This window comes from Ranitomeya variabilis, chromosome 7 (genome assembly GCF_051348905.1).
Source record: "Ranitomeya variabilis isolate aRanVar5 chromosome 7, aRanVar5.hap1, whole genome shotgun sequence".
NCBI classification, from domain to species: Eukaryota; Metazoa; Chordata; class Amphibia; order Anura; family Dendrobatidae; genus Ranitomeya; species Ranitomeya variabilis.
The window spans coordinates 71,317,276-71,339,943 of NC_135238.1; the positions used below are offsets into that span (position 1 = coordinate 71,317,276).

General features: G+C 41.2%; 1 protein-coding gene across 16 annotated transcripts in view; it reads right to left on the reverse strand.

The window, feature by feature from the left end:
• The window catches only part of RBFOX1 (RNA binding fox-1 homolog 1), a 957,869-nt gene that overhangs the window by 376,807 nt on the left and 558,394 nt on the right, over positions 1-22,668 (reverse strand). The window lies entirely within an intron of this gene.

Here is a 22,668-nt window from a genome sequence, read left to right on the forward strand (position 1 = left end):
GTGTAGTATCAAGTGGCCACTATCAGAAGGCGGAGCAGCTCCTCAAGTGAGTATTTCCAATAACAGCTGATTGGTGGGGATGTTGGGAGCCGGACCCCGCCAATCAGACATTGATGGCCTTCGCTAAGGATAGGTCATCAATGATAAACATAAAGTAAACAACGTCTTTAAATGTAGAGTGTTGTCAGTAGCCCGATACTGTAAGGGTACCGTCACACATTGAAATTTTCATCGCTACGACGTTACGATTCGTGATGTTCTAGCGATATCGTTACGATATCGCTGTGTCTGACACGCTACTGCGATCAGACACCCTGCTGAGAATCGTACGTCGTAGCAGATCGTTTGGAACTTTCTTTCGTCGCTTGATCACCCGCTGACATCGCTGGATCGTTGTGTATGACAGCGATCCAGCAATGTCTTCGCTTGTAACCAGGGTAAACATCGGGTAACTAAGCGCAGGGCCGCGCTTAGTAACCCGATGTTTACCCTGGTTACAAGCGTAAACGTAAAAAAACAAACCGTACATACTCACCCGTCGGTGTCCTTCAGGTCCCTTGCCGTCTGCTTCCTGCTCTGAGTGCCGGCCGGAAAGTGAGAGCAGAGCGCAGCGGTCTACCGTCTGCTCTCACTGTACGGCTGCACTCAGAGCAGGAAGCAGACGGCAAGGGACCTGAAGGACACCGACGGGTGAGTATGTACTGTTTGTTTTTTTACGTTTACGCTGGTAACCAGGGTAAACATCGGGTTACTAAGCGCGGCCCTGCGCTTAGTTACCCGATGTTTACCCTGGTTACCCGGGGACTTCGGCATCGCTCCAGCGCCGTGATTGCAACGTGTGACCGCAGTCTACGACGCTGGAGCGATGATCATACGACGCTGCGACGACACGAATCGTGCCGTCGCAGCGATGAAAATTTCAATGTGTGACGGTACCCTAAGAAGTCTACACAATCTGAACTTCATGGTCTGCTCCTGAACACAAGCTGATAATCACATTGTACAAGTCATACCGGCAACAAGCAGTATTAATAGGAGTAATTCCAGTACTTTTATTTTATGGGACTAAATTGGCAGTTTTAAGATAATAAAATACTACTCTAATTTGGTGGAGTACAAATATTATATGGAGGTTGGCGCAAATTCCGAGATTTTAGCAAGTTGCTGGATGCTATCTGCAGTGGTAAGTGCCATAATAAAGTCATCCGTTTTTGCCTTAGTATCTCTATTAATAACATTTCCAGGTGCACGGGTTTGCTGACATTTTCAGTGCTCATTAAGGTAAAGGATATTCAATGCTGTTCATGTTACAGGGGGGGAAAATGAAATTCTACCATCCTGTAGTGTTAGGAAAACGGCAATCAAACATATGTCCTTTATGTTTTCCAAATTAAAAATGCGCGCGCGCCTCGACTTTGACCTTATTCAGGTTCTCGAATTCTGTTAAGCTCAGTCGCGAGAGTAGATGTAAAAGAATTAGATGCTTTGTACCAAAAATACCGAGCGTATAAAGCATGGAAAATTACCATGTGAAACAGCCATAAGGAAATAGATTTTTCACCAGGAAATAGATTTTCTTAAGTTATCTTCTGTTATGTTAAATTTGACAGCTTGTGGAAACCACATTTACGCCTATGTGCGCAGCAAACTGTGGCGGAAGCATTCACAGCGAAAATAGCAGAATACTTCTAGTTCATGTTTTATAGGAAAATGTTAGATCTAAGTCATTTCTAGCCTCCAAGTCCTGTTTTTGTGTATTTAGCTAAGGTGTCATCTTGCTAAACAGCAGTACACACCATCTGGATCTGATTTCCTCTTGCCAGAATTGTACTCTGGACATTAGCTACATCATATCTACGGTAATATATAAGGAAGTTAAAAATCTGCATCCGATATTGGAGGTACATTACCTAAAACATTAGTACAGTGAATGGAAATATCTTCCCTTCGTATTCTCAAAAGCTTTCCTTCCATGCTGAGTGGAAGATATTATTGAGTGGTGTGCATCAGGGCAGGAGATCTCTGTTACTGCCCAAGGCAGGGGTCTCGAAATTCACCCCCTTCCTCCTTCTCGGTCCCTAAAGTTCAGCATGATAGCTGTTGAATGAACAATTGATCATCTGTCTTAACTGTTCCCTGTTGTACTTTTTCCATCAATCACTAGAGTAAAAGAACAGTTAAAATATAACATTGCTCTATTACAAAATCCATAAATTGTGCCCCTCTTTAATAGGTGGCACTCTAGGCAACTGTCTATACTGCATAGCCCTTGTGCCACCCCCAGTGTGTGATCTTGGTAGGATAGTATGAATGTTAGATTAATCTTGTGTAAGAGTAAGACACCACTACTAATCAGAAACTGATGAACAATGCTCTAGTAATAACAGTATTAGGCTTGAGGATGAGTTTATTTACGAATATTACAAATATTAGTCAATTATAACTTAATAATAGTTATTCGGAGTATCAATGAGGAGCATGACATTCTCCTGTCTAACATGAACATTTTCGGCTCATTCCCACTATTAAATATTTAATTTCATTCATGAAACCATAAAAAAAAACATTGTATAGGTTTTCCTATAGAGCACCTTGAAAGTGATACACTATTTAAAGTAAATCTGTCAACAAGATTTCACACCCCAAACTATTTAAATGTGCATGTAGGCCAGCCACAAAGGCCACTACATCTTTACTTGGCCAGTATGTTTCTCTGTGACTGAGAGATCACAGTTTTAATTGATATGCAAATGAAGCTGGACAGCTATTTGTAGATCTGAAGCCTCTGCCACTCCAGCTCTATTCCCCGCCCAAGGCTACCTCTTCTTGCTTGACAGACAGCTCTTTTGCCTGAAGGCACATGGCATAGAGGCAGTCAGTCAAGCAAGATGAGGTAGTGCTGGGTAGGGAATAGAGTTGCAGTGACAGAGGCTTCAGATCTACAATTTGTTCTGCAGCCTCGTTTGCATATCAATTCGAACACTGATTTATCACTAATGGAGGAACGAGCCGACCTGACCACGTAAGGGTATTGCTGGACTTCTCTTTGAAAAAGCTACATGTGCAGATAAATAGTTTGGGGAGTTCAATTATGCTGACATACTCTCTTTAATTAGAGTGCTGTTTTACAATTATATATGACACTGCTATTCTCTCTTTTTTTTTGTCTTTTTTGTGAGAGGTGCATTTAGTTGTAACAACTTACTCCCACAATGAGAAGCGTAATTTGAATGTGATACTTTAAACGGGTCGCCCAATACTCGGACAACCCCTTCTTAAACTTAATGTCTGGCCCCAATAAAATAATAAAGCATGTACTCCCCTCCCTTGCTGACGCCGTTGGTCCCGAGGCTGTAATGCAGTGGAATGACGAGTGATGCCCGGCATCCAATCAGGACAAACTGAACATGGAGCGGAAGACCGGGATCAGTTGCAGCCCATGCTTTCTCTTCATGTTCAGTTTGTCCGAAGGCGGACCCAGTAACGCCAGCGCTGATTGGGCACAGACATCACATGTCACAACACCGCATCACAGCCCTGGAAGAGCGAGTAACGGCACTGCGGGAATGGCACCAGCACAGGAGGTGAGCACAGGCTTTATTATTTTATCGGGGCCAAACATTTAGTTTAAGAAGGGGCTGTCCTAGTAGTGGACAACCCCATTAAGTTAAACTAATCAAGCAACAAAACAATTGCCAAGTGTTAGGACTGGCGGAACGCACCAAGTAAAAGATGTAATAATATTGGTGCGTTCACAGTCCGGGGTCCACCGTGCAGGTAAAAACCCGCTGCTAGCAAATGGCGGCGCTATATGGCGGTGGAAGCGAACCCTGCTAAGCCACAGGTCCGCAATACCGCACAAATGAGTGCAAGCAAGGAGTCGGCGAACTCAATCCCAAGACTCAGGGTAGAAGTCCGTTCAGATAACTTGCTCACCACACCGCAACTGGGTGTGTAGGTACTAGTACCCGGACGTGGGTTAAGAAGCGCACTACTGGCGCATGGCGCCGCACTGGCGGTCACAGCGATAGACGCTGACTTGTGTATAACACGTGGAGTGTTTAGTCGGGCGCTACGTAGCAGCCATACACCTTACGCGATCTTTCATACAATAGGGTAGGGGTATTTAATGAACAACTTGCACTCACAACAAACACACGTATACAAATGTACACTAGCGCATGGCCGTGCGGCCATGCGAGCCTTATATAGCTGCAGCAAGTAAAAGACCTTCCTAAAAGGACCAATGAGAGACTGTCATACCAGAGCATGTGACCCTAAATCTCCACTGAGAGATCTTGCCCTGGGCATGCTCAGTGTGTGCAAAGCAAGACTTAGCCTTTGCACTTAAAGGACCTTCCTGAAAGGACCAATGGACTCAGCTGCAGTGTCTGACCATGTGACCCTCAATCTCCACTGAGAGATCTCACTCAGGGCATGCTCAGAACGAGAAAAGCAGGACTTAGTCCCAGAAGTGTCTGTTCGCCGCTGCCCAGCACTGACTTCAATGGCAGAAGCCGGAGAAGCAGCAGTAACTCTTTGTACAGAGCGGGACTGAGCAAGACGCTGGGACCGATGTCTCTACTGAGCAGGCTCCACTGCGGCAGAAGAAGAATGGGAGATTGCAGCAGAGACAGCCTGAGATTCCCCCTGTGCAGAAGCGGGAACTCGACCCCTAACACCAAGGTAATCTGATAGCACAATATGAGCTTAAAAATAATACAAACCACAAATGGCGGCACAAGAGGTAGTAGTTGATCTAGTGTGTGCTCTTTAACCCCTTCCCGACCCATGACGCCACATAGGCGTCATGAAAACCCGTGCCAATCCGACCCATGACGCCTATGTGGCGTCATGGAATGATCGCGTCCCTGCAGATTGGGTGAAGGGGTTAACTCCTATTTTACCCGATCTGCAGGGAGAGGGGGAGTAGTACTTCAGCCCAGGGGGGGTGGCTTCACCCCCCCGTGGCTACGATCGCTCTGATTGGCTGTTGAAAGTGAAACTGCCAATCAGAGCGATTTGTAATATTTCACCTAAAAAACAGGTGAAATATTACAATCCAGCCATGGCCGATGCTGCAATATCATCGGCCATGGCTGGAAAACCTGAAGTGACCACCCCCCACCCCACCGATCGCCCCCCCACCGCTCCGTTATGGGGTCCGGTCCCCTCCGTCCTGTGCTCCGCTGCCCCGTGCTCCTGCCCGCTCCCCCGTCCTGCTGTCCGCTCCCCCCGTCCTCCGATCACCCCCCCTGTGCTCAGATCCACCCCCCCACCACCCCTTCATACTTACCGATCCTCCCGGTGTCCGGCCGTCTCCTCGCTGGGCGCCGCCATCTTCCAAAATGGCGGGCGCATGCTCAGTACGCCCGCCGGCCGGCAGATTCCTTACAGGTACATTTTGATCGCTGTGGTAGGTTCTACCACAGCGATCAAAATAAAAAAAATAATAAATAAACCCCCCCCTTTATCACCCCCATAGATAGGGACAATAATAAAATAAAGAAAATATTTTATTTTTTTTTCCCACTGTGGTTAGGGTTAGAACTAGGGTTAGGGTTAGAACTAGGGTTAGGGTTACGGGTAGGGTTAGGGTTATGGCATGTGCGGATTTGGCAGCGGATCCGCAGCGGATCGGCCGCGGATCCGCAGCGGATCGGCCGCGGATCCGCAGCGGATCGGCCGCGGATCCGCAGCGGATTGGCCGCTGCGAATTCGTAGCAGTTTTCCATCAGGTTTACAGTACCGTGTACACCTATGGAAAACCAAATCCGCTGTGCCCATGGTGCGGAAAATTCCGTGCAGAAACGCTGCGTTGTATTTTCCACAGCATGTCAATTCTTTGTGCGGATTCTGCAGCGTTTTACACCTGTTCCTCAATAGGAATCCGCAGGTGAAATCCGCACAAAAAAACACTGGAAATCTGCTGTAAATCCGCAGGTAAAACGCAGTGCCTTTTACTTGCAGATTTTTCAAAAGTCGTACGGAAAAATCTCACACGAATCCGCTACGTGGGCACATACCCTTAGGGTTAGGGTTGGAATTAGGGCTAGGGTTGGAATTAGGGTTACGGGTGTGTTGGGGTTAGGGTTGTGGTTAGGGGTGTGTTGGGGTTAGGGTTGGGATTAGGGTTATGGCTACAGTTGGGATTAGGATTAGGGGTGTGTTGGGGTTAGTGTTGAAGTTAGAAATGAGGGGTTTCCACTGTTAGGGCACATCAGGGGTCTCCAAACGCAACATGGCGCCACCATTGATTCCAGCCAATCTTGCATTCAAAAAGTCAAATGGTGCTCCCTCCCTTCCAAGCCCCGACGTGTGCCCAAACAGTGGTTTACCCCCACATTTGGGGTACCAGCGTACTCAGGACAAACTAGGCAACAACTGTTGGGGTCCAATTTCTCCTGTTACCCTTGCAAAAATAAAAAATTACTTGCTAAGACATAATTTTTGAGGAAAGAAGAATTATTTTTTATTTTCACGGCTCTGCGTTGTAAACTTCTGTGAAGCACTTGGAGGTTGAACGTGCTCATCACACATCTAGATAAGTTCCTTGGGGGGTCTAGTTTCCAAAATGGGGTCACTTGTGGGGTGTTTCTACTGTTTAGGCACATCAGGGGCTCTGCAAATGCAACGTGACGCCCGCAGACCATTCCATCAAAGTCTGCATTTCAAATGTCACTACTTCCCTTCCGAGCCCTGACGTGCGCCCAAACAGTGGTTTACCCCCACATATGGGGTATCACTGTACTCACAACAAACTGGGCAACAAACATTGGGGCCCAATTTCTCCTGTTACCCTTGTGAAAATAAAAAATTGCTTGCTAAAACATCTTTTTTGAGGAAAGAAAAATGATTTTTTATTTTCACGGCTCTGCGTTGTAAACTTCTGTGAAGCACTTGGGGGTTGAATGTGCTCATCACACATCTAGATAAGTTCCTTGGGGGGTCTAGTTTCCAAAATAGGGTCACTTGTGGGGTGTTTCTACTGTTTAGGCACATCAGGGACTCTGCAAATGCAACGTGACGCCCGCAGACCATTCCATCAAAGTCTGCATTTCAAATGTCACTACTTCCCTTCCGAGCCCTGACGTGCGCCCAAACAGTGGTTTACCCCCACATATGGGGTATCACTGTACTCACAACAAACTGGGCAACAAACATTGGGGCCCAATTTCTCCTGTTACCCTTGTGAAAATAAAAAATTGCTTGCTAAAACATCTTTTTTGAGGAAAGAAAAATGATTTTTTATTTTCACGGCTCTGTGTTGTAAACTTCTGTGAAGCACTTGGGGGTTCAAAGTGCTCACCACACATCTAGATAAGTTCCTTGCGGGGTCTAGTTTCCAAAATGGAGTCACTTGTGGGGAGTTCCTACTGTTTAGGCACATCAGGGGCTCTGCAAATGCAACGTGACGCCCGCAGAGCATTCCATCAAAGTCTGCATTCCAAAACGTCACTACTTCCCTTCCGAGCCCCGGCATGTGCCCAAACAGTGGTTTACCCCCACATATGGGGTATCAGCGTACTCAGGAGAAACTGGACAACAACTTTTGAGGTCCAATTTCTCCTGTTACCCTTGCAAAAATAAAAAATTCTGGGCTAAAAAAATATTTTTGAGGAAAGGAAACACATTTATTATTTTCACGGCTCTGCGTTATAAACTTCTGTGAAGCACTTGGGGGTTCAAAGTGCTCACCACACATCTAGATAAGTTCCTTGCGGGGTCTAGTTTCCAAAATGGAGTCACTTGTGGGGAGTTCCTACTGTTTAGGCACATCAGGGGCTCTGCAAATGCAACGTGACGCCCGCAGAGCATTCCATCAAAGTCTGCATTCCAAAACGTCACTACTTCCCTTCCGAGCCCCGGCATGTGCCCAAACAGTGGTTTACCCCCACATATGGGGTATCAGCGTACTCAGGAGAAACTGGACAACAACTTTTGGGGTCCAATTTCTCCTGTTACCCTTGCAAAAATAAAAAATTCTGGGCTAAAAAAATATTTTTGAGGAAAGGAAACACATTTATTATTTTCACGGCTCTGCGTTATAAACTTCTGTGAAGCACTTGGGGGTTCAAAGTGCTCACCACACATCTAGATTAGTTCCTTGGGAGGTCTAGTTTCCAAAATGGGGTCACTTGTTAGGGAGCTCCAATGTTTAGGCACACAGGGGCTCTCCAAACGTGACATGGTGTCCGCTAATGATTGGAGCTAATTTTCCATTCAAAAAGCCAAATGGCGTGCCTTCCCTTCCGAGCCCTGCCGTGTGCCCAAACAGTAGTTTACCCCCACATATGGGGTATCATCGTACTCAGGACAAACTGGACAACAACATTTGGGGTCCAATTTCTCCTATTACCCTTGGAAAATTAAAAAATCCTGGGCTAAAACTCATTTTTGAGGAAAGAAAAATTATTTTTTTATTTTCACGGCTCTGCGTTATAAACTTCTGTGAAGCACCTGGGGGTTATAAGTGCTCACTATGCATCTAGATAAGTTCCTTGGGGGGTCTAGTTTCCAAAATGGGGTCACGTGTAGGGGAGCTCCAATGTTTAGGCACACAGGGGCTCTCCAAACGCGACATGGTGTTCGCTAACGATTGGAGCTAATTTTCCATTCAAAAAGTCAAATGGCACGCCTCCCCTTCCGAGCCTTGCCGTGCACCCAAACAGTGGTTTACCCCCACATATGAGGTATCAACATACTCAGCAGAAATTGCCCAACAAATTTTAGGATCCATTTTATCCTGTTGCCCATGTGAAAATGAAAAAATTGAGGCTAAAAGAAATTTTGTGTGAAAAAAAAGTACTTTTTAATTTTTACGGATCAATTTGTGAAGCACCTGAGAGATTAAAGTGCTCACTATGCTTCTAGATAAGTTCCTTGGGGGGTCTACTTTCCAAAATGGGGTCACTTGTGGGAGCGCTCCAATGTTTAGGCACACGGGGGCTCTCCAAACGTGACATGGTCTCTGCTAGCGATGGAGATCATTTTTCATTCAAAAAGTCAAATGGCGCTCCTTCCCTTCCGAGCCTTACCATGTGCCCAAACAGTGGTTTACCCCCACATGTGAGGTATCAGTGTACTCAGGAGAAATTGTCCAACAAATTTTAGGATCCATTTTATCCTGTTGCCCATGTGAAAATGAAAAAATTGAGGCTAAAATAATTTTTTTGTGAAAAAAAAGTACTGTTTAATTTTTACGGATCAATTTGTGAAGCGCCTGGGGGTTTAAAGTGCTCACTATGCTTCTAGATAAGTTCCTTGGGGGGTCTAGTTTCCAAAATGGGGTCACTTGTGGTGGAGCTCCAATGTTTAGGCACACGGGGGCTCTCCAAACGCGACATGGTGTCCGCTAAAGATTGGAGCCAATTTTTCATTCAAAAAGTCAAATGGCGCTCCTTTCCTTCCAAGCCCTGCCGTATGCCCAAACAGTGGTTTACCCCCACATATGAGGTATCAGCGTACTTAGGACAAATTGGACAACATCGTTCGTGGTCCAGTTTTTCCTTTTACCCTTGGGAAAATAAAAAAATTGTTGCTAAAAGATCATTTTTGTGACTAAAAAGTTAAATGTTCATTTTTTCCTTCCATGTTGCTTCTGCTGCTGTGAAACACCTGAAGGGTTAATAAACTTCTTGAATGTGGTTTTGAGCACCTTGAGGGGTGCAGTTTTTAGAATGGTGTCACTTTGGGGTATTTTCAGCCATATAGAACCCTCAAACTGACTTCAAATATGAGGTGGTCCCTAAAAAAAATGGTTTTGTAAATTTTGTTGTAAAAATGAGAAATCACTGGTCAAATTTTAACCCTTATAACTTCCTAGCAAAAAAAAAATTTGTTTCCAAAATTGTGCTGATGTAAAGTAGACATGTGGGAAATGTTATTTATTAACTATTTTGTGTCACATAACTCTCTGGTTTAACAGAATAAAAATTCAAAATGTGAAAATTGCGAAATTTTCAAAATTTTCGCCAAATTTCCGTTTTTTTCACAAATAAACTCAGAAATTATCGACCTAAATTTACCACTAACATGAAGCCCAATATGTCACGAAAAAACAGTCTCAGAATCGCTAGGATCCGTTGAAGCGTTCCTGAGTTATTACCTCATAAAGGGACACTGGTCAGAATTGCAAAAAACGGCAAGGTCATTAAGGCCAAAATAGGCTGGGTCATGAAGGGGTTAATTAACATATGGCAGATTATAAGATTTATACAATTTTTTATCCGAAAGCTAAATCTAGTATTGATTACAGAACCAACACCGGACATCTGTCAGCAGTTTGTTGCTATATAATCTGAGAGGAGCATAATATAGTGCAAGAAAGCCTTAATACCGGGATGTAACACTTAAAGGGCTGCTTGGTGCAGTTTTAATAGAATCCCTGTTTTGACTAATGTAGATGTAGTAGAGCTAAGTTTTCTGCTCTATACACAAACTCGCCCACCCCACTGATTGGCAGCGTCCTGTGTACACTGTGCATTGTAAGCAAGCTGCTACTTAGTGGTGGGGGCGGGATTACACGGATTAGCTGGACTGCTCTGCATGTGAGCTGTAGTCTTGCAGTGTTAACCTCCTGCTGATAAAACACTGTCTGCATTGAAACTACAACATACAGCCTAATACGTGACACATCCCTAGAATCAGGGTCCTGAGCCCTATATTTTGCTGCTCTCAGATGAAATAGGAAAAATCTGCTGGCAAATCCCTTTAAATAATTACTTATCTAATTATCTACCCAGACAGCTATTAACACTTAAGGTTCGCTTAGATGAAGCACTAAATGAATGCTGATCTGCAACTTTTTTGCTTATCATCAGATAATAATCTTTTTAATCAAGCCTACTGCTCTTAACAATGTGCTCTGAATGATCTCTAGCAGGTCGTTCACTGTGAAAAGTTTGCTGTTATTCTTGGTAGAGCAGTGCTGATCACACAAGAACAATGATACGCCACACAAGATCTTTTTACCTGAAAAAAGAACATTTTGCTTATTTGTTGGGTGATTGGCAGCCTGTTTAGACTGCAAGATTATTCATGAAATATGTGATTCTAGGGATAGCCTTTTACCATAATCTTGTAGTGTAAATGGAGCCTTAGCCAGTTTTGAAGCTTTATTAAAACTGTAGTGGGGCCTTTAGCTAGAGTCTAGAACTCAGGTTACCCTGGAGTATTACATAAGCAAAAGACTAATGTCAGCCACACTTGCTGATATCGATGGGTTTGGCAGACACTGTATGCATATGGGGACCCTGACCAACTGATTATTGGGAGAGAAGTCAATTGGACTTTTGGACGGTCACTGATCTAAACCCATTGGTTTTTCTGATTGAACTGTCCTGTCTAAATTGATGTTACTGTATCTTTAAAAATTTTAGTCCACCCATGTAGTGCCCAATATTCTTTCACCATTAGTATCTTACAATTGCGGTGAGGTCACTAGCTAGAGCCTAGAGCTAAAAAATACCTTTAAGCCCTATATAATAATTAGACTAATGTCAGCCGCACTTACTGATACCAATGGGTTTGGCCAACACTGTATGTCTAAGGAAACCCTGACCAAATGATTGTTGGGGGAAATGTTAATCGAGTGGATCTGATTTTGGACTTCCAACAGCAGAGATGTCGGTTGGCAGCTTTCTCCTAGTGAACACAGGAGTCCTCCGCCGAGTTAGTGCTACTGTCTATGGAAGAGACAGCCTAGATGGATGTCAGTTGGACAGTTGGATGAAGCGTCGATTGGCCGACAGTCACCTATGGTGTATGGGGACCTTTAAAAAATAACTTACAGCCATTAGAGACACAATGAACAAACATTGCCGATGATGCCCTCGTTGGCACTAAAGCCATGGCACCAGTGCTAAGGCATCAATGCGCTGCCCAATTATAAGGGAGCTATAGAATATTCAAAGAAATCAGAGAAAAGTATACATTTGTTATTTTTAAATAGAAAGCCTTTGAGAAAATGTATTTTTCTTTCATTGATGTACGTCTAAACTCTTTTCTGTGTTGATGGCTTTTCATTCACTAGTGCCGGCATTGTGTCCTTACAAAGGATCCGTCTTACAATGAGCATGCTGCCAACTTGCCAGCACTTTATAAACAAGTTATTCATAGTGCGGAGAACACTTCTGGGTCATTATTTACAGTTGGTAATGTTAAGTGTGTCTAGTTGACTTTATTAACCTACTTTTTCTGATCCTTTCATAGCTCTCAGCTTCCATCAAGACTCAAGATGAAAAATTGCTAAAAGTCTGGAGTAAAAGGAAAAAAAAAGAAATCTAGAATATCCGAGTTACAATCTAGCCATTAAATGCTCATTTATTTACAGCACTTATCTAACAATCATGACACGGCCTGTAAAAAATGTAACATTTGATATCTAAAATAAACGAGTATTTAATTACAGCCTCCACTTCCTAATATATTCTATTGAGATTCTGATATTCTGTTCCGCGCTAGCAATTTGCAACCTTTTATATACAATAATGCATGCATTCAGATCTGAAACCAACAATTTTGTCAATGGAAAGTTCTTAATGCCTTTCCGTTTTGCCATTGCTTTTTCTTTCTTTCTCTAATTAGTAACATAGCAGTCTCAGTTCATTGATTCTAAACTGTATTGTGGCAGAATTGTGCCCAAATCTGCTGTCAGTAGCCTTGACACAGAGGGGAATATCCTATTTGAAACAGCAATAATTAGCCAACTCAATTCTCCGACGTTAAAAGCTGGAAAAATAAAACTAAAATTCTGTTCATCTGATGTTTCCTTTCGAAAATCCAGAACATAATCATTAACAGGAGCAGAGAGTATGACTTATTAAATCACATTAGTGTCCATCTCCTTGGAAGACAGATAATGAATTTAGTTTACCACTTGTATTGATTATTGATTAAATAACCCCCATCCCTGCTTTGAGGATAGATACCATTACAGAACAAAGATCATTCACCCTTCATTCCCCATGGGAACAGCCATGCCACATTACACCATTATGCAAAAGACAGATTTACCTCCCCATCTGCTACAAGCCCAATGTAAGAATGATTTTATTTGGTCACATGATGCAGGCTCAGTGTGACAGCTTGGTCAGCCAGCCATCAGCCAAATGGTCATATGGAGAAGTCGATCACATACTGGCACATATCCTCCTTCTCTTGACCTCTACACTTTCAGTGGTCCTTTGCAGCCTGCAGAACCATTTCCATCATTGCCACTACTAAGCCAGAAGCATCTGAAACTCGAGTCTAAGGGTCAAATGGTCATATGGAGAAGTCAGTCACATACTGGCACGTGTCCTCCTTCTCTTGACCTCCACACTTTCAGTGGTCCTTTTACAGCCTGCAGAACCATTTCCATCATTGCCACTACTAAGCCAGAAGCATCTGATACTCAAGTCTTAGGGCCAAATGGTCATATGGAGAAGTCAGTCACATACTGGCACATGTCCTCCTTCTCTTGACCTCCACACTTTCAGTGGTCCTTTTACAGCCTTCAGAACCATTTCTATCATTGCCACTACTAAGCCAGAAGTATCAGATACACAAGTCTAAGGGCCAAATGGTCATATGGAGAAGTCAGTCACATACTGACACGTATCTTCCTTCTCTTGACCTCTACACTTTCAGTGGTGCTCTGCAGCCTTCAAAACCATTTCCATCATTGCCACTACTAAGTCAGGAGCATCTGATACTCAAGTCTACGGGCCAAATGGTCATATGAAGAAGTCGGTCACATACTGACACGTGTCTTCCTTCTCTTGACCTCTACACTTTCAGTGGTCCTTTGCAGCCTTCAAAACCATTTCTATCATTGCCACTACTAAGCCAGAAGTATCTGATACTCAAGTCTAAGGGCCACATGGTCATATGGAGAAGTCAGTCACATACTGACACGTATCTTCATTCTCTTGACCTCTACACTTTCAGTGGTCCTTTGCAGCCTTCAAAACCATTTCTATCATTGCTACTACTAAGCCCGTAGCATCTGATACTCGAGCCTAAGGGCCAAATGGTCATATGGAGAAGTCGGTCACATACTGGCATGTGTCCTCCTTCTCTTGAACTCTACTCTTTCAGTGGTCCTTTGCAGCCTTCAGAAAAATTTCCATCATTGCCACTTCTAAGCCAGGAGCATCTGATAGTCAGGGGAAAAATCTGAATACACTAGGATGACATCCAACTGCAGTACGGTTTTCACGGACTGAGATGGAGAATTTTTTTCCTCATCTGAGAAAATCCAATTATATTATGACCATAGCGGGACCGATTTTCTTGGACGAGAAAAAGTACGATCGTGTGACTGTGGCCAAACTGTACTTATTCTACTAGATAGAAAAAAACATAAGCGTAAAACAAACATGCTTCATAACGAAAAGTATAATCAGATAAAAAAATGAAATATTTATTACATTTATCTATTTCTGTCGAATAGTTATTTATTAAACGGTTTTCCATTTTTTTTGTATATTTTTCTGTTATAAAACTATTTTGACCAAACAACCAATGGTTCAGAATTCTTACCAGTTTATATTCCTAAAAAAAGTCACTCGTTTTAGTTTTATTTCAGCACGAGATCATAATCATGGAAGAAGTATTTTTTTCGAAATGTGAACTAAAATTGGCTGCAGTGTTGAAAATCCTTTTAATTTTGCACTGGAAATACATTGTAGCTGGAAACTCTTACACGGTAGTGAGGATTTCAAATATTACTGTTAACTGTGGATTTTTTTTTTAGTGTGAACAGTATAACAGCAAAAGCTAATCAACTTCTTGTATCATATATACACTTCTGTAGATTTCTAGATAAATATATTTCAGGTCTTTTAATGATCAATATCCTGCTAACTTTCCATACTGGTACACAAAACCACAAATAAATCATAATTGATAAAATCTGATCCCTAAAAGTGTAACATGAAGCTCCTGGACTCCAATGCAAAATCTGTAGGAGGGCTTTATACCCACCATGTACCATTTATAGAACTGCTGCTTCTTATGGGGCTGAGGGATTTTCATGGTGCTCCATGCCATATAGCTGCACCAATATAGGACCTCATTTATGACGTTTAATGCAAGCAAAAAAGTGGTCAGGAATACATATTAATTTTCTTTTCTGCACTCAAAGCCTGAACCTCTCGCCTTGGTTTGAGCAACTATTTTACTTTATGAGTGGGAAAAATTCTTAAAGTAAAAGTTGCCTTAGTGGTTCTTGGTGTCTTGGTTACAGATTGGTTGGCAGTGATCATGAAACCTCTATTAAAGTTAACCTGTCATCAGGATTGTGCTCAGTAACCTACACACAGTGTCAGGTCAGTGCCGTTATACTGATTAACATGATACCTTGGGTGATGAAATCTGTCTTGTGGTTGTTGTTTAATCTTTATTGTCAATTTTGAGTTAATGACATGCTTGGACTGTGGGGGGTCTTCATGTGATGCTCTGCTTACATATTCATGTGTATGGCTTCTGACAGGTGACTGATCCCTCACTGACAGGTAGTTTACATAGTGAATATTATATGTAAATTGGAAAAAAAACCTTCCACAGGCAGGTGGTGGCCGTGGCGCATGCACTGCAGCCTGATCACATATGCAATGTGTTTATAATAAATTTCTTTGCTGTTCTCCTATTATTTCTAAAAAAAAAAAACATTTGGAAATGGCGCCAGGTGCACCTGCACGGTGGTGCTGGTCAGTGAACCGATAGCTGCTACTGCGCAGACGCCAGTGGCGCCATCTTGGCAGAGGAAATTAATATTTTTTCTCTAGCAAGATGGCGCCACAAGCGCTGTAGCAGCTATCGGATCACCATAGCCAGTTTCAAATGGATTTTTTCTCTTTAGGAATATCAGGAGAACAGTAAATTAATTATAAACACATTACATATGCAATCAGGCTGTAGCGCAGGCGCCACCGTCGCCACCTGCCTGCAGAAGGTTTTTCTCCCAAGATATATATATATATATATATATATATATATATATATATATATATATATATATAATATTCATTATGTAAACTAGGGGGCAGATCACTGAAGGATCAGGGACCTGTTAGAAGCCATTGTGGTGAATACCTAAGCAGAGCACCACATGAAGACCCCCCGAACCACAACCACAATATGAATTTCATCAACCAAGGTATCATTGTAATCAGTATAACGGTGCTGACCTGACACTGTGTGTAGGTTACTGTGCACAATCCTGCTGACAGGTTCACTTTAACATATCAAAAAATGTTAATAATTGATTAAAATCTGTATTAATATTTGTACGTTTTTTGGTGTCTGATATATATATATATATATATATATATATATATATATATATATATATATATATATATATATATATATATATATATATTGAATATATGAATACATGTATGCATCCACCTGAATTTTAAGGGATGGGTAAAATGAAGTCACAGACAGAGAGTGTAGTACAGTATATATATACATTCAACAGCTGAATGTAGACCAGAAGGTTAGATAAAATTAAGTCACATAAGGAGAACTGCAGCAAAGTAAATATATATATATATATATATATATATATATATATATATATATATACATCCAACAGCTGAATATTGACCGGAAGGGTAGATAAAATGAAGTCACAGACGGAGAGCGGCAGTAAAGTCAGAAGCATCTGACTCAGCTTTTTTGGTGAAAAGGCAATTAAATTGAGATCGTTATGTCAATAAATTCTGCTCACTGTGGAAAATATATTTATGTGCAGATCAATACACTACATTAAATGTCCATTTCACTGATTTGGGCAGTGTCACTTTTTTCAAGATGCCACAATAAACAAATAACTAAATGGCAAAAGTGTTATCCTGGATGCTGCTGCACTGGATGCATAACAAGCAGCATACAGAATGTTACCAGATTTCATGGTACACTTTCAGTCTCAGCCTGAACAAATAGACAGTAAATTTGCGAGGGTTGATAAACCTACATTTCCATTTGGCGGGCTGCTATAATTATGTGTGATGAATTACGGTGGAATGTTATAAGAGACTAGGGCCTCCTGCACATGGCTGGATTATAGATCCATGTTGTATACCTCTATAACAACCACAGATTACTATGGGCCATTGAATTTGTTATATTGAGGTTTTTGTTTCATAAATTCATAAGGAATCTGACAGAATTAAAAATGATGTTCTATCTACTGTTATACTAAAGAGTGATTTTTGGAAGTATTCTTTTTAGGGAACAAATAGTCCCAGACACCATATGGCGGTCCACCATATGTGGCTTCATAATCCGGCAGTAAAGAGTTTGTGTACAAGCTTCAGCTTTCCCTATGATATTAAGTCACTGTGTATAGTTTAGACAATGTGTATGTTACCCTGACCACCATATAGTCAAAGATGGCTTTAGGCCTCCATTACAAATTAGATTATTGTCAGCCAACAGTCTAATGTGGGCGCCAGACAACCGATCGTAAGGGGAGATGTCGATTAGGCAAGTCTGATTTTGGACTGCCGATCATATTGTTCTCCTGAAGATGTCACCATCAAAGATATCAACCGGTAGGTTAATCATTGGGAACACAGGGGGGCTTGACCTTATGAGCAATAGACAAGATCACTGTCGGCCAAATGATCAGCCGAAGCAGCCAGCAGCCATCTAATATGTATGACCAGCTTTAGTATATGAGTAACTTCAAAGCTTCCCACAATACACCATAGATCAGCCAGGGTTTAGCCCCATGAATGGAAATGCTCTTGAAATAACAAAGTGCTCAGTGTGCTTTGCAAGGCTCAATAGCTGCTGCCAACATTCATGGATCACAGTAGTAATAGTATGAGAGGCTATTACAATTCAAGAGATTGGAAATTAATTACTAAAAATATTTGTTCTGTTGGCACTTAGACTTTGGAAGCACATGCATTTCACTATGGGGGAAACGATAAGAGTGCTATAAATAATACAAAATCGACAAACTTCTCTGCATACATAATGGTAATATAAATCAGATATCCGACCCCAGTCTTTTACGGTTTGCGAGGGTCAAATTTCCATGGCTAAGTATAGATTCTGATACACAATACAAGGTTTGAACTTACGGAAAACACATACACATGTCCACATTTATAGCAATATCAATCAGCTTGTCCACCAGATTTCAATAAAACAAAAGCCTAAACATTAGAAACTCTGAAGATCCACCAGCAAATACAGTACCAACCTCTATATAAAGACAGCGAAATGTGTCAAAGACTGCACATCAGCCGATGAGGGTGCGGCTGTTTGATATATATAGTAGGATTAGTGACTTAAAGCAAGATATATACCAGTACAGACCTGTGGTTGGGAAAAATGGCCATAAAAAGGCATTTGGAAAAAGTTTTCCATAAATGTGGATCCAATAGTACTGGCCCAGGCGCAATACGCTCCGCTTGTAGGGTGCTGATAAGATATTAGCTCCATATATCCAGATATTCTTTTCGACCACTGACCATAATCCTAATGCTATAGCTAAAGGTGTAGACTGACATCGAAGTGATGCTTGTGGCCCAGGCTGTAGAATCTCTCTGCCAGCAGATCTATTTCTGTAAGACCAATGTGATTCCGACAATCCATAGAAAGAACAACCCCTTTCCATATGGCCAATTAGGAATTAATGATTCCTAGGAAGGAAGTGCTTACTCAGCACTTTGCATTATGAGCCAGAAGAGAGAGGCAGAAAAAAAAATGGATAACAGGGATTACAATTAGATAGTCATCGTAGTAACAACTATTTCATGAGGATGTAAGTATTGAAGGAATTATCGGACATATCGGATGGTTTGTCTGGCTGGGGAGAAATCTTTACAGTAAGTCTATATCTTAAGCAGATATATATATATATATATATATATATATATATATATATATATATATATATATATATATATATACTAGAATTGGTACAGATTGTTGATTCACATGTCCCAATCCATCAGCCACTCCAGTGAAAAGAGAGTACCACCTCTCACTTGTCTACTTTTGATTGGCCGACCTGGCGCAATGTCATCATTACGATGTGGCTCAAGCGTCACTTCATGCCAGGCTGGCTAATCAAACAAGAGCTATGGCTGCCACAGGGTAAGAGGCTGTTCTCCATCTCGCATCCTGCCATCACAAACCATTGTCATGGCCAATGAAATTGGACATGTGAATAAATTCACACCAACTCCAATATCTTCTATACCCACCAACTCTACAATGCCTACCGGACCAAAACTTTCTCCGATGAGCATGTGCTACTCTTTATTAATGCTCAGTCAATTTGACCAGGATGACTGGAGAATGCTTCCTACCATTTTAATTCAAGAATGAAGTCCCCACCCCCCCCAACACACCCTTCCGCCATTCCCCTTTAACAGCATCAGCTTAATTGCAAACAATTGAACTCACAAATATAATACAATTCACATAATGCCCCCCGGGGACTCTCCGTATTATCAAGTAAGTTAGATCTTTGAAATAAGCCAGAAAGCCTAAATTATGAAAGCACCAAAGCAGTTGCAATCATGTGAAAACTCTGCCTTTGAAACTTATAAATCTAGGTCAACTCGTCTTGCCCAGAGTATGTAGGATCGACACAAAGCTTTATCACTTATAAGTGGAAAATTAACATTACAGCAAATAACAAGATGAAAAATTGAAAAAAGACCGGTTAAAACATCGAAAGACACAATTTCCCTATTAGCCGGATGCTTCTCGCCGTACAAGCATACGAATGTCAAGCAATGAGGAAATATCAGGACCACGTCTTTAGTGGAAAGGTGTTAATAACGGCATGAATTGTGGACGGTTTTACTCTGCAGTAGTGAACAGTTTTTAGCATTAGGGCCTAATCAGTGTCAAAAATACCGGCATGTTGTCAAACATGCGGAGAAATTCCTAGAACTCTTTCGTAAGTAATGTTTCATGCTTATAAAAAGATGGTTCTTAGGATAAAAAAACAGAGATGGGCATTTAAATATTAACTTCTGATCAAAGCACAAAGCAAATGTAATCCCAAAGATGGAATCGGTGAATCGCGTCGTTCTAGGTAAGTCTTAGGCCTAGTTCACACTACGCGTTTTTGCGTTTCTTTTATGCGTTTTTTTATGCAAATTTATTACATGTCCAGCAAAGTCTATGAGATTTCGAAAATCTCATTTACACACTTTTTTTTTTGTCTTCAGGATTTTGTGCTTTGCATGTGTTTTTTGCACAATGGAGCATGTCACTTCTTTCAGGGATTTTTCAGCGTTTTTCACCTGTTGACCTGAAAGGCTACGTTCACACGATCCGGATTTTGATCCGGATCCGTAGCGGATTTTCAGCTGCGGATCCGGATCAGTTTTCCATGTTGGTTACAGTACAATGTAACCCAATGGAAAACCAAAACCGCTGTGCTAACGATCCGTTTTTCCGCTGGAAAATCCGCGCGGATTTTCCAGCGGAAAAAAGAAGTAGCATGTCAATTCTTTCAGCGGATTCCGCACCGGTTTTCCAGCAGCTCCAATAGGAAACTGCTATTGGAAACCCGCAGTGGAAAACGCTGAAGAAAAAGGATCAGAAAACGCAGCTCAAATTCACTGCGGAATTTAGCTGCCGTTTTCCAAAAACGGGCAGGAAAAAAAAAGGATGGAAATCCTGATCGTGTGAACGTAGCCAAAAAACGCTGAAAATCTGCAGCAAAAATGCAGGTATCATGTCCTGCTCCATTTCTTGTGCCAAAACCTGATTCTGTTGAATAGGATGTTTTTTTTTCAACACTAAACTTTATCAGCATGCACCAGAGACAAATCTAGCATGCCAAAACCGCCTGAAGGATGCACAAAAAATGCAGCAAAAACACAGCAAAAAATGCAAGAAAAACAACAAAAAAAGTTGTTTTTTTTTATCTTCTTTCCTGCAGGTTTTGCTGCAGAAAAAAAAAAAGCTGAAAAAACGCCTAGTGTGAATTTACCCTTAAAATAGCTAATATTCAAAATCACCGGGTAATAAGGTTCCTTGATGTTGTTAGTGCACCTTATCTCATTACCCCCTAAAATACCAACTACTGCCATTTCTTGTTTTAGTTCCTTAAATGAATGAATAAAGCTTTAGGTATCCATGAGGCCCATTGTCTTATCAAATACAGATAAGGGTACAAATGATCAAATTAGATCTCACATAGTTAATGTTCACACGCAAATATGTCTGCCACCTTCAGGAACAGATAAATGGCTATCCCGGCAGTCAGGTCAGGTCATCCCCTGTGTCAGAGTAAGACCTGTCACACAATGTATTAACCATGGCGGCACATTGGTGAGTTCATTACAGTTTTCATTTACTCATCTAAATGCAAACTACAGGTACATACATGTCACCCTCTCCGCTGCCTGGGGCCGTCATTCTCCGCGCTACTGAACCCTCACCAAAATCCTTCACAAAGGAACAAAAATATCAACAAATATGTGATCATAATGTCTGTGTGTCACCGGTATAACAGGCGACAGGGGCAATATGTGGCATCGTCTAATGTCAAGGAATTCCTCCAATGGTCCTCTAATAGATAATACAGCAAACTGAGGAAATAGAGTGGTCTGCATCAATGAAGCAGACTTTTACACAGGACTGCAGGAAACTCCTTACATCATCATAGTGCACAAGAGAAGCAGACTTATCTCAGCTCTGCACACATGCAGATATCTCACAGATAGATAGATAGATAGATAGATAGATAGATAATAGATAGATAGATAGATAGATAGATAGATAGATAACAGACAGACAATAGATAGATAGATAATAGATAGATAGATAGATAGATGATAGATAATAGATAGATAGATAGATGATAGATAGATAGATAGATGATAGATAATAGATAGATAGATAGATGATAGATAGATAGATAGAAAGATAACAGACAGACAATAGATAGGTAGATAGATAGATAGATAGATAGATAGATAATAGATAGATAGATAGATAGATAGATAGATAATTAATAGATAGATAGATGATAGATAGATAGAAATATAGATAATAGATAGATAGATAATAGATAAATTGATAAATAATAGATAGATAGATAATAGATAGATGATAGATAGATAGATAATAGATAGATAGATAGATAGATAGATAGATAGATAGATAGATAATAGATGGATAGATAAATAATAGATAGATAATAGATGGATAGATAGATAGTAGATAGATAGATAAATAATAGATAGATAGATAATATATAGATAGTAGATAGATAATAGATAGATAGTAGATAGATATGGGATAGATAGAGATGTAGTAGATAAATAATAGATAGTAGATAGAAAGATAGATAATAGATAGATAGATAGATAGATAGATAGATAGATAGATAGATAGATAGATTATGTAATATATATTTACTCTTTTACTAATTTTCTTAACTACTTAAAACTAAATATCAGACTTTAGTACAAAAATGACATAGAACGCCGGCACCTCCCTGAAATCTGCAGGTGTGTTTCATCTAAAGCTTTCTAGGCTACCTTGAGTTATAAAGCAGATGTGCCGGGGACCCCTGTAGTTTCTCATTAACTCTGGCAGGAGTTCCAAGAGACCCAAATTAATATTCAAAGAATTCTCACTTAGTGCTAATTACAACTAATATTTAATTAAGAGCACTGAGGTTCGGTC